Genomic DNA, 12,208 nt, shown 5'->3' on the forward strand with positions numbered 1-12,208 from the left:
TGTAACTCACTTCTCCACTCCTCTACCAGTGTTTCCTGGAGTTGTCTCCCAAATGAACAACTTGCACTCCAATCTGTGTCTCATGATTTACTTCTGGAGAAACCCATTGCTTCTCGGCCTTTTGGCTAATATTAAGTGTACTTCTGGGGAACTCCAAATTAGGACAAGTCTCCATGCCCATTGATCTTTTTAATGCTTTAGACATTGTGAAAGAGGATGGGGAAGAGAAAGGAGAGAGATATACAAATATCATTCATTGGTTCATTCATTCATTCATTCATTCATTCATTTATTATATGTTCTTCGCTCAGCAAATACTCATTGTCTATGGCAAGGACTGTGCTGGGGACAGCTAGAAGTCTCATCTCCTAGGGCTCTGAGGAACCATCCACACTCACATCCTAGCTCACACACCTTAACCTGGATTAGAGGTGGGAGGGAGAGAGTGTCATGATAGAAGGCTTTGTTGGAAGGAGGTGGGGGCCTGAAAAAGGGGAAGAGAAGACAGAAGTTCTGGGAGTGTGTGGGAGGGAAATGACAAGAATAAATAAAAGCCCATGGGTGGGAATGAAATTCACTTATGAAAGGGCAAAGCTCTGGGTGAACACTTATGTGTCATCTTGGTGAGCACTCGATCTTTGGGGCATCAACTGTCAGAGCTGAAAAGGGTCACCTTCATTTTACTCCCGAGGAAACTGATGACCAAAGAAAAGACAAAACGATTTCTGTGACCCTTTGTGCTATGAGTTTTGATAGTTAATGATATCTTTTTCTCTTGAGGAAAATAGGCTAGATCTATGTTTCTTAAAATTTTTCATTAGCAGCAGGAACTTTTTAGATATTTTTCCTAATTACCCCCCTCCAGTGAAATCTTAATACCACAGATATATTGTATATTTGTTATATACTGTAGATCTGTTTATGTATCTATACACATAAAAAGCATAAGATATTTTTGACCCCAAGAACCAGTATTTGCCCCCTTGGGGGCGATATTGTTCTTGTTGAGAATACATGGGACAGAGAGACCAAATATGGCCAGGTTACTGAGGCTTTGAAATTCAGGCAGAGAAAATGAATTTGGTGCAGTAAGTATGAGGGAGCCATAGCAGGTTGTTGAGCAGGGAGATGCAGTGAGGAAAGAGGTGAAGCCTATCTCATGTAATAGTATCCATCAAACACTTTGTGCCAGCTACCCTGCCCGCACTGTCAATATCATTAAGTAAAAGGCCATAGTCTTCCTATGCCATTACAGGCTAGGGAGAGACAGACGGTGTTAAATATATGTACAAATAATTATTTGTTAGAGTTGTAATAAATGCTGCAACAAGCTTTATTTTTTTGTTTTGTTTAACCAAAATGTATAGAGTGTTTGTTGTGTTCCAGATGCTATGCTAGCACTGTACAAATATTAGCTCATTTAATACCAAAACAAAGATATAGTTAATTTCACTCATTTTACAGATGGGAAATTGAGGCATAGCAAGTGCCTTGCCTAAAGGCACAAGGCTTGCTATGGTGGAGCTGAGATTCAAATCCAGGCAGTCTGCCTCCAGAGTCAGTTTTAAACCACTGCACTACCTGATTGGAAAAATAGAACCTATTTAAGGCGTAACCATAATTCAGTCTGCACCCAGTGCAGGGTGCCGATGTAGATTCATGGCCCTCTTGCAACATCTCAAATGGAACGAAGGGCTGCATGTTGGAAACTGGTGGACTAGATTAAGATTTTTAATGTCTCTTTGACTCTAAAGATTGTAATTTCGAGAGAATTTTTAAAGGGGCATGGGAGTTAAACTTCAGCTCATGTAACCAGAACAAGCCAGCTGACCCCAAACTCCCTTCTCAGAAGAGAAACCCGCCTCATTGCTAGATGCAGAAGAAATGGGACACGGGCTTAGTTATAGCTAAGTCACATATATGAGCCTCTAGTGAAGGACATATGCGCCCCTGGGCTTGAAACTTGAAGAGGCAGTGAAACCAAAAACATATGCTCATGCTTTACTATTTGACTACCTCTGAACTTTTCCCTCCCTCCTTTTTGCCTGTTAACCAATGAATGAGATAGACTTTTTTTAAACAATAATTTTTTGCTTACACAGGACTCATATACCTGCCATAATCTGTAATTTTTTTCTTTAATTAAAAAAAACCTGTTTTCCCTTAGAGGTCTTATCCTATTGCTCTAGAAGGGAGCCCAAGATACCAATTTGAAGGACAATGAACTAAATCCAGGAACAATCCCTTTCCAAACCTATCTTCTTATTGCTGTACTGTCTGTATACTTATTGAACACCTACTACATGCCAGGCACGGTGCTAGGTGCCGGAAATGTGGAGAACGACAAGTCATAGCTCCTGCCTTTTAGGAACTGACAGATGAATAGGGAAACAGGTACAGAAATCATTGTAGTGCAGAGGATATATTAATATATATACACCACATGCTCCATGATATTTTTAGACTGTAGACTTTTGCACACACTGTTCCCAAGCCTGGGAATATGGGTTTTTTTTTGGCATTTTAGCAGTCTGATTCCTCTGGGATGGTGCATAGAACAGGAGCCCCTAACCTAGTAAAGAAACATCAGAGAAGGCTCCCTGGAGGAGGAGTGTGTAGGCCGAGACTAATAGCATTCAGCTTCGATGTCAATATCTCTGGTTCATCTTCTCAACCCCATAAGCTGAGTGGTGTGTGCCCCCTTTGTGCTCCCTAGCCTCCTAAAAAAAGTAAATATTTGTGACTGCTGAATAAATAGCACTCATAAGTATTCTCGTAATTGTCTAAAAACTGGTTACCTTCTCCACAAAACTGTAAGCTCTCTGAAGGAAAGGAGTGTGTAGGCTTTCTTTTTTTTTTTTTTTTTTATCTTCATCAATAAAGAGACCATCTTGCCAAGATAAGCCCTTACTAAGTATTTGCAGATTCGAGGATGGACGGAGGCGTGGACAGATGAAGGCATGGATGGATGAGTGAGTGCCTGGGTAGCTGGGAACACAGAGAAGAAACTAAATAACAGTGCCCAAATGCAGGTAAGTGGACAAGCTAAATAGAAGGATCAGTGACATTTTCATAGAGGTGATAACTTTGAGTTGAGCTCTAAAGAATAATCTAGTGCAGTGCTTTTCAAATTGTAGTGCACTTGCGAATCACCTGGGGATCTTGTTAAAATGAAACAAGTAATTCAGTAGGTCTGGCGTAGAGCAGCACATTCTGCTTTTCTAACAAGCTCCAGGTGATATTACTGCTGCTGGCCCTCAGACTGAACTTTGACTATCAATGATGTTTGAGAAGTATGGATTTGGGGATAGGAAAGGGAAGATGATCTAAACAGATGGAACTGTTGGGAGCTATGCTGGCTCAGCCATGGTGCAAGCAGGGACCACGGTGGCACAGGCTATGGAGGAAGACGAAGGGAGAGGGGTGGCAAGGATTGGTAGACACATAGGATTGTCTCTGAGAGTACAGGAAACTTGGGCTTTTATTGAGCACACAGGAGTCCTGAAACAATGAACACTGCACCTGAAGCTATGATGAATGAAAGGCAGGCAGAGAAGTAATGTTTCTTGAATATCTATGTATATCTATATTCTAATCGATACTCTTACCTGTATGTATCACACTAATTTTCTCCTTATAACAGTTCTGAGAAGATTCATAAAACGGAGATCCTTTCTTCTTTCCTTCCTTCGTTCCCTTCCTTTCTTCTTTCCTTTTTCCTTTCTTTCTCTCTCTCTCCCCCTCTCCCTTCCCCCCATCCCTCCCTCTTTCCCCACCTCCTTCCTTCCTCTCCCTCTTTCCATCTCTCTCCTTTGCTTTCTTTCTTTTTTTATTGCTTTATTTTTTGCTCGTTTTTTAAGTTGATTAGTTCACTGCGGCATTGTTTTCTGAATGTTCTATAGGTTGCAGATTCAATTCCTGTTAAAAGTTATATAGAAAAACATTCTTTTGTTGTCTTAATTTATGCCATTGATTACAGAGAAAGTGAAGCAGAAATCTTTGTACTGTGCTTGGAAATAAATAAAATATTTTTAACTAAAAAATTTTTAAAAAGAAAAGAAAGTGAAGATGTAGAAAGCATAGGTTATTTGTCCCGGGTCCCACAACCAGTGACAGAATCGGGATTCCAGCAAGGGCTAAGTATGTGGGAGAACCTACATAAGTAGACAGAGGGTCAGGGAAGAGCTCTCAGCCCAGTGGGGAATTCAAGTATAAATGAAACGTTCAGAACCTCCTGTAGTTGCAGAGACTCGATCAGTATATCAGCATTCTGCAGGCTGGAATCTGAGGGTGGGTTAGAGCAGGGACCCAGGGCTTTTAGCAGATTCCAGGAGCAGACCAATCCCAGATTCCCAGATGCCAGAAAAGCAAAGGCTGAAGTTGGGGGAGCTGCTTCTGTCCAGATAGTAAGAGGACTCCATGGCAAAACCCATAAAAGCGGCAGCCCATGATGGAGCGTGAAGAGGCTTGGTGAAGATGAGGGAAAGAGAGTGGAGGGATATTTCATTAACTTGGTAAACACAAGGATGGAGGAATCTAGAAGTGCAAAAAGAGACATACTTACATTTTAAGATTTCCTGTCTCTTGCCATAATAAAATCACAGCCTTCTTGAGGCATACATAGAATCTTTTTGAGCTACTCAATATAAGGCTTTCCCTACACCCATCCATTCCTTTAATGTTAAATAGAGACTACCTGTGTGATCTCCAAATACTGCAACCTTCAACTAAGAAACATCTAAAATCAAATATATTTGTTTTAGAAATGAAATTGATTTGCTTAATTTGTAAGTAGCTCTGTTATCTCAACCCACTACATTATGACCCATTTAGCCCCTTTATCAGAAAAACTGAAGACATATTCAAAAGTCTATATTTTATGCATTGCTCTGTACAAACTAGGAATAAATGGGGACTTCCTAAGTAAACATAAAAATAAATTGCATTCTGTCAAAAGTCAAAATGACAGTATATACATTTTAACCCATGCACATGTGCTCCCCAGGTAGTTTGACCCACGCACATGTGCTCCCCAGGTAAGAGAGTGCACATGAAAAGTCAAGGGATGCAGAGTCCAGGACAGCAGAAAAATTATCTATGTGGGTAAAGAAATCACAGGATTATGATGAGAATAGTGTTGGGAAGAGTCCGAGTGAACCAGGAGCTAAATGAGGGACCCAGGTATTGGTAGATGACTGCAACAAGGCTGGTGGTGAGCAGCATGGTCTGATTACGCTGAGATTCACTGCTGGGGCTTCTCGGATCCTTGAAAAGTCCTTTGATTTCTTCCACTAAGGGGTTTCAAATAGAGACCTGGTGACAAACAATTAGAACAGTTATACTGATTTTATTTAACAATGTATAATGCTTATTGTAAATTAGGTGTTGTTCTGAGTACTTTCATAAATATTAAGCCATTGAATCATCTGAACTAGATATTATTGCTATCCCCATTTTACAGACAAGGAAACTAAGACCCACAGAGAGCTTAGGTCACTTCCCGAACCTTAAGAAACATATAGTTCAATCGAGACACTAAGGCCCAAAGAGGAGAACATATTTGTGCAGAGCCAAAGAGAAGCCGAAAGGGATGAGAACTCCGTCTCCTGAGTCTGGGCTCTCACTAATTTTTAAGCATAACATCATCTTACCCCTTGCCCAAATGTAAGATTTTATAAACAAGAGGATCATTTCATTGACATCTTCTCTAGTCCTTTGTGCTGCCACTAGACTTCTCACATATCATTTGTGTCCTTACTCCACTGTCCTTCGATTATTTGTATTCTTGTCTTCCAGATTCGACTTTGAGCTGCTGGTAGGCAGCAGCTACGACTTTCTCCTTTCTGTATGGGCAGCAACTGAGGAAAGCACCTGGTATATGCTAGGAGCTCTATGACGTTTACTGAATATGTGAATGAATTAAATCCCAAAAAACTCACCTTGATTCTTTCCTTTTTACAGGTGCTTTGTTGCCTTGAATTTATCTTTCTGATGTCATGGAAGCCTGTTGTGAGGCATCACAATGTCACCTGTCCTGCCCAATGGCTCTCTGTTTCAAAACTGCAGGTTATTTGTTGCTTGTTCTGGGCCTGGCACTACACTAGGGAGGAATCTGACTGAGTGGTCTTCTGCAGAGCAGCCTTGAACTTCTGTTTTTTCATTGTTTTAGTTCCTAGATCTTATTTTTTTCATATAAGTACCAGGAGTTTCATATATTGTTCTTTGTCTCTGCTTTTCAGACTAAATGCAGTCTTTAAGCTGTGCATATAGTATAAAAACTTAAGATAGAAATTTTATTTTGTGTAAATTAACAATTCGTCAAGCATTTAATATGTGTTTCTTTCCTTGCATTCATTATCTCATTTAATCCTCAAAACATTTCTATGAAAGAGGTATTATTATTCTCATTTTATAGATGCTGAAAATGGAGGGTCAGAGGGGCTAAATGATTGATTCAAGGTTATGCAGCCATTAAGTGGTAAAGCCCAGATAGATATGTATGTGGCGAAGGATTATGCTCTTTCTGCTACAGCACACTGTCTCTAGAGGCAAAAAGTTAAAATGAACCTATTTTACAAAAATAGTTTGGGGAAGACCTGTCCGGCTACGTGCCACTAATTTTTAGAAAGTCTTAGAGATTCGAGTGACAGTGAACTCTGGGTGGGTTGTCACTGTTGAGGTGTGGGGACTGCCAATAAAGCTAGCCATGAGCTAGACTGCATTAGCCAACTTTGAAAGCATCCAGGATGAAGCAAGAGTCTGGCTCTATTTGGGGAACAAGTCAGATACATTCTTTTCCATCATGGAGTTTACAATTGGGTATTGTTTTCAGTTCTGGCCATGACAATTAACTTGAGAAGCTGACAAAACAGGAGAGTGTATAGAAAAGTAGGACCAGGATGGTGAGAAATAGGAAAGAACAGTTGAAAGAACTAAGAACAGAATACAGAGAAGATTTAGAGATTAGATATATTCTGAGTGGCACTTGAAGGTGTAAACATGGCTGAACAGAAGACAGCCAGCATTAAAAAAAAAAAAAAAAGAATTTCCTCATAATTAGCAATGGACTGACTACCTCTAAAAATAGTGAGGCTTCCATTACTGGAGGTGTCTAAACAGAGATTGTAATCACTTTTCAATGGCATCATAAATAGAGGCAGTGTACCTAGGCAAAGAGGACAGAATCTGCAGGTTGATTGCTTGCTCATAATAATTTGCAGGCTATTTGACTGTGGAAAGTTACTTAGCCTCTTTCTTCGTCCAAACTGGGAAAATGGAGCTTCTTCCTCCTAGGGATGTTATGGGGATTATATGAAGGTACGAAGCACATAGCTGATAGTAAACTCTCAGAAAATGATCCGTAGAGGTGGGAGTAGATGGCAATTAAGTCTTTTCAATACACAATTCTATGGTTCCATACTTATTAGTAGAATTTGCTCCCAAGTAAAATTTTACAAAAATGGTTTCTCAATACCCACAATTCCTGTCCAAGTGCCCTGGCTAGGAGAGAGCAGAAGAGGAAGGAAAGGAGAGGAGCTCCTCCTTGTGGGCTCTCAAGTCCCCCAAAAGCTGCTGATACAGTTTGTTTTGTGAGGTAAATGTCAGATTCTTTTGGAGGATGCAACTTTCCTTGCTGAACCAATAGCTCTTCACGTTTGTCCTGACTTCCTGTGCACTTAATCTAACAGTGGTCACACATGGCACTTCTGTAGGATGTTTGCATTTTACAGAGAAACACCTTCAAACTTGCAGGCCAGAGAAAGAAAGGAAGAAACAGAGAGAGAGAGAGAGAGAGAAGGGGGAGGGAGGGAGAGAGGGAGAAAAGAAGGAAAAAAGAAAGGAAAAGAAGAAAAAATTCCAATGGTGAAAATCAAGGCATGACCCAATGAGAACGCTCCTGTTATGAATAGCAAGGGCCCCCCAGATCTTCCTGAATAAATAGGGCTCTGCCTGTAGGAAATGTGAACTGATTTTTCCTCTTCCTTTGCCATGGAAAAATTCCACTCCCACCACTAGCAACTCCTTTGGCTAAGAGCCAAGAGGCAATCAGGCTGCCTTTTTCTACTTTTCTCCTTCCCTAGAACACAGAGTTCTGATGGACCACTTCAGAGCTTGGGCTTCCACAGCCCTCAGTGCTGTCAATCAGCAGGCTGCTCAATTTTAAGAAAAGATTTATGCAGTCCAGCTAGAGTGTTTTAGCCTCATTTTTTCTCTTTTTTTCTGCAGCCGGATTATTATAACAAACTCACCAGGGGATCCTTTAGGAAGAGTCAAAAGGATTCTACTCGTTAGATTGGTGTTTAGACTTAAAGCACCAGTTGAGGACTTTTATCTTTCAAGTGTGTGTGTGTGCACTTTTAAAATTTGGGTTTTCATTTTGAAGTACAAAAGTAATGCTAGCTTGAGGCAACAAACTAGATAATACTGTTGTGTAAATGTAAACTGGTCAACAATATCCCCTTCAGCTTAATCTCCCCCTCCCATTGCAAATGTTAACATTTTAGTATGTATCTTTTCACATCCTTATCTGTATGTGTATATATATCTAGATACACATATACTGTATGTATGTATATATTCACATATTTAGAGATTTTCGTCATACTTTTTAAAAACAAGACTTACAAACTCACAAAAATAACTTGCTTTTTTCATCTATATTTCATTTAAACCCCTCGGGTAAATACATATAGATTTAAGTTTTTTAGCCATAATATCCATAGTTTATATATACCCAATCTTATTTATATATTCCCCTATAGTAAATATCCAAGTAGTTTCTAGTGTTTTTGTCTTTTGCCACTTCAAATAATATTGCATAAGAGTCCTATATCCATGTTTCCATTTATTCAAAATTTTAGTTCAGTAAAGACATTTCCAAAAGTTGAATTTCTGGGTTCCAGTGAGGATTTTAGATATTACCAACAAGAGTCAATGCCTAACAAAGCACATAGCCCTTTGGTGATAGCTTTTTCCTCTTAGTTGGGAAAAAAGCCTGGAAAAATAATGTCCCCTTCTCTTCCTTCCCCACACCATTATTCTCCTGCAGTAGAATGGGCAAAGATAATATATCCTGTATCATTCAACAAGGACTAAAAATCACCAGTTTGCTGGGTTATTAGAGGATACGAGAGAGGCCCAGATTAAACAACCACATATTCTTCCAACAAGTCTTTTGTTCTTTTTATTTATTTTTTTTCTTCATGAAAAGGCAGATAATAAAAAAGGGGAAGCAAAGAAAGCTAAATTGGATTTAATAGGCAAATAGTTTTGTAATGGCACCTAACAAAACCATTGGCTTATTTCTCATTCAGGGTCCGAATATATCTTTCTTTTTGTAGACGAAGGGAACGAGAAAATGAGGCGAAGCACAACAAAAGTTTTCCTATCTGAAAGATTCATCGCAGCTCAGGGTTGGAAAGGGCCTTAAAACATCTGGTCTGTTTTCTCCATTGTGTCTGGCCTCATTCTGTCCCTACTTAACACAGTTGTGTTTGGTTCTTTCTTTCTTACCTCCATGCCTTCAAAAGAACGTTTATTGAATGCTTTCTGTGTGTTAATCCCAAGGTAGATTCTGGGGATAAAGAGGAAAGACATAGACCCTGGCCTCAAAGGAGCTTACAAAAAAGGGGAAGAAAAATCAGTAGACTTAAAATTATAAGGCAAGGACAGAGATGTGTGCAAGTATTCAGGCAACACAGAACACAGAGAAGCACCTAACAGCTGGGAGAATGGGCAGTGAGAAGAGGCAAGTGAGAATAAGCTGTGGCTTTCTGATTGAATAGAATGTTGCCAGCACTGACTATACAGAAGGTACAGCATATAAAAAGGCCTGGAGAACACGATATATTAAAGTCGTGATTATACTTGATTTAGAGTAGCAGAAATAAAGGATGCCTGTGTGCAGTAATGGAATATGAGCTTGCAGAGGCAGGTAAGGGCCAGATCTTCAAAAACCGTATATTCCTCACTAAGTTTGTATTTTATCCTAATGGAAAAGGGAGAATTTTAAGTGTATAGGTGACAAGATTGGATATACATTTCATAAAGATCTTTCTAGAATCAGTGCAGAAAATAAGGTCAGGGAACATGAAAGAAGGGTTTGCTAGCTTAAGGGAAGTTGGGTAAGAGAGAAATGAGCAAACTTGGAAGCAAGGTGGACATGTGATTGTGTGCAAGCTGTAACAAAGAATTAAATATCTTGAATGAGCTTTATAGTTCTGGCTCATACAAGCACGCTGAATTTCAGTCTTGGATAAACATTGAACATACAAACCTGAGGTTCACAGGTAGGAGTTGATATAGAATTTGGGAATTTTGGGCCTAGAAATTGATACCCTAGGAAAGAATGAAAAAAAAAAAAATAGGGTCAGGAGTAAGAGACTGGATGCAGGAAGACCAGTTGGGAAGCTGGTAAGTCAGTAAAAAATGGGAATGGTGGGGGAGGATCTGCATTAGGCAGTGGCTTTGGGCATGGAGAGCTAGACAGTGGATAGAATAGAATGGCCCTGTGACATTTCACACATGGAGAGAAAGGAAGTGGAGGAATCTCAGACATGTAGGTTTCTGACTTAGGCAACTAGGTAGATGGTATTTCCCACCAATTTAGATAGAGAATACTATGTAAGAAGTTACTTTAAGAGGGAAGATGAAGAGCTCATCTTTAGACAGAATGAGTTTAAAGTTCCTGGGATATACTCAAATAGAGATGTGCGTAAAGTTAGTTATATGAGTCCAGGGTTTAGAAGAGACGTATGGGTTAAAAATATACTTGGTTTCATCAACATGTGAATGATAGTTGAAGCCAAAATCAGGACTGAAATCACTCAGCAAGCGAATACAGAATAATAGAAAAGCAGGTTAGAGACAAAGCTGTAGGAAAATATTGCCCATGTTTAAGAATTAGGTGCCATTTGTGACAACATGAATGAAGCTGGAGGTCATTATGCTAAATGAAATAAGCTAGACAGAAACAGACAAAGAATGTATGGTATCGCTTATACTTGGAATCTTAAAAAAAAGAAGCCAATTTCATAGAAACGAAGAATAGAATGGTGGATGCCAGAGGCTGCGGGGAGGGGAAAATCGGATAATGTAGGTAAAGGATACACATTTTCAGTTATAAGAATACATTCTGAGGATCTAACGCACAGCATGGTGCTATAGTTAATAATACAATATTGTGTATTTGAAGGGTGCTGAGAGTAGGTCGTAAGCATTCTCACCACACACACAAAGAAAGAGTTAACTATGTGAGATGACAAATGTATAAATTATCTTGATCTTAGTGATCATTTCACAATGTTTATCAAATTATCACATTGCATACTTTCTTATTTTTTCAAAAGTCATAGACAGTTTAATCTTTCTATAATTAGATTAGAAAAAAATGAACTAGTGGCAGGAAGAAGCAAGAGTCTTCTAGGGTCAGGCGTTTGGTGAGATAGATATTCAGTTACTGTGCATTTTCATTGTTTTTCCATGGCAGAACCCAGGGCAGAGGCTTGGGAACACACATGCCTGAAGACAGGTTACTGTTATGTTCTATAACGATGATGCTAGCAGGACCGTTTTTAACACGGTAGTTGGCTGTGCCCAGACAAATGGGGTGCTGGTCTGTTCCCACAAATCTTTATCCCAGTCTTCATCGCAAGGAGGACACTGCCATGTGCTCTCAGCCTAAGTCTTTTGTCCAAGGTTCCTGGTTGACAACGACTTACTCTATACAACTTTTGTCGGCACAGCTTGAGATATGATGACTGGTTTCAGCCCAAGGAACTTGGTGGTGAGTACTATTTGCAACATCAGGATGTTTGCTCTCGATAAGATGATGAAGAAACCCACAAGACCTGATCTGGTGGTTTTTATCATAGAAGCATTGTAGTAGTTTTAAAAGGTCCAGGGAATCAATGTAAGTGTCTTCCATGTTGGAAACGAAGGAGCTGAATCCAGATGCTCAGTCAAGAGATACTCTCCCTGACATTGTATACTTTAAATACATACAATCCTATTTGTCAATTATTTCCCAATAAAGTTTAAAAAGTAGGTAGAGGATGAAGTGCTCAAGAACAAAAGTGAAGTGGGATGGACAGAGAAAAAGCAGGAAAACTAGAGGAGGATGGCATAGTAGAAGCCAAGAGAGAAAGAGTTTTCAAGGTGGAGGGGAAAGTGAATAGTTGGTGAATGTTGCTGAGAGTCAAAAAGGTTA

General features: G+C 39.6%; 1 pseudogene; it reads right to left on the reverse strand.

Annotated features, from left to right (window-relative positions):
- Positions 1-11,455: 11,455 nt before the first annotated feature.
- Positions 11,456-11,926, reverse strand: LOC120583179 (gametocyte-specific factor 1-like; annotated as a pseudogene).
- Positions 11,927-12,208: the final 282 nt, after the last annotated feature.

This window comes from Pteropus medius, unplaced genomic scaffold, assembly GCF_902729225.1.
Source record: "Pteropus medius unplaced genomic scaffold, Ma_sr-lr_union100, whole genome shotgun sequence".
NCBI classification, from domain to species: Eukaryota; Metazoa; Chordata; class Mammalia; order Chiroptera; family Pteropodidae; genus Pteropus; species Pteropus medius.